Source organism: Schistocerca cancellata, chromosome 9 (assembly GCF_023864275.1).
Source record: "Schistocerca cancellata isolate TAMUIC-IGC-003103 chromosome 9, iqSchCanc2.1, whole genome shotgun sequence".
Taxonomy (NCBI): Eukaryota; Metazoa; Arthropoda; class Insecta; order Orthoptera; family Acrididae; genus Schistocerca; species Schistocerca cancellata.
Window position 1 is genome coordinate 313,651,904 of NC_064634.1, and position 997 is coordinate 313,652,900.

The 997-nt window shown below is 53.0% G+C and overlaps 2 non-coding genes across 2 annotated transcripts; both read left to right on the top strand.

The window, feature by feature from the left end:
- The first annotated feature begins 338 nt into the window (after positions 1–338).
- On the top strand, positions 339–413 carry Trnal-caa (transfer RNA leucine (anticodon CAA)). The gene has a single exon. It is a non-coding gene; the product is annotated as a tRNA-Leu (tRNA).
- A 225-nt stretch (positions 414–638) lies between these two features.
- Positions 639–713, top strand: Trnas-uga (transfer RNA serine (anticodon UGA)). Its single transcript has one exon. It is a non-coding gene; the product is annotated as a tRNA-Ser (tRNA).
- The last annotated feature ends 284 nt before the right edge of the window (positions 714–997 follow it).

A 997-nucleotide genomic window follows, 5' to 3' on the forward strand; every position in this document is an offset into this window, starting at 1 on the left:
GTGCAGTACCACTTTCTGCACTGACAGCGACCATGGACTACATGTCACCTAAAATCCAGCACGGTAGCCAGTCCGTTGAGGTGGGGCCGCCATGTACCCCATTGGTTGTAGCCCCCCGACAACACAGGGATTAAAAGTTTCATATCAGCGCACACTCCGCTGCAGAGTGAAAATCTCATTCTGGAAACATCCCCCAGGCTGTGGCTAAGCCATGTCTCCGCAATATCCTTTCTTTCAGGAGTGCTAGTTCTGCAAGGTTCGCAAGAGCTTCTGTAAAGTTTGGAAGGTAGGAGACGAGATACTGGCAGAAGTAAAGCTGTGAGACCGGGCGTGAGTCGTGCTTCGGTAGCTCAGTTGGTAGAGCACTTGCCCGCAAAAGGCAAAGGTCCCGAGTTCGAGTCTCGGTCGGGCACACAGTTTTAATCTGCCAGGAAGTTTCATATCAGCGCACACTCCGCTGCAGAGTGAAAATCTCATTCTGGAAACATCCCCCAGGCTGTGGCTAAGCCATGTCTCCGCAATATCCTTTCTTTCAGGAGTGCTAGTTCTGCAAGGTTCGCAGGAGAGCTTCTGTAAAGTTTGGAAGGTAGAAGACGAGATACTGGCAGAAGTAAAGCTGTGAGACCGGGCGTGAGTCATGCTTCGGTAGCTCAGTTGGTAGAGCACTTGCCCGTGAAAGGCAAAGGTCCCGAGTTCGAGTCTCGGTCGGGCACACAGTTTTAATCTGCCAGGAAGTTTCATATCAGCGCACACTCCGCTGCAGAGTGAAAATCTCATTCTGGAAACACAGGGATTGCTCTACTGATGCCTGCGCTATTAACTCCCCATGTATGTCAAGGAGTAGATGCCCATCTCCCTGGGGCATCAGGACTCCCGGCAATGGCCATCCTGCCAGGTGGCCCTTGCTGTGGCTGGGTGACGCCCGTGGGGAGGGCCATTGGTCGGAGTAGGTGGCATCATGGCGGGTGACATGCAATGAAGCGTGGCATATCTTCTC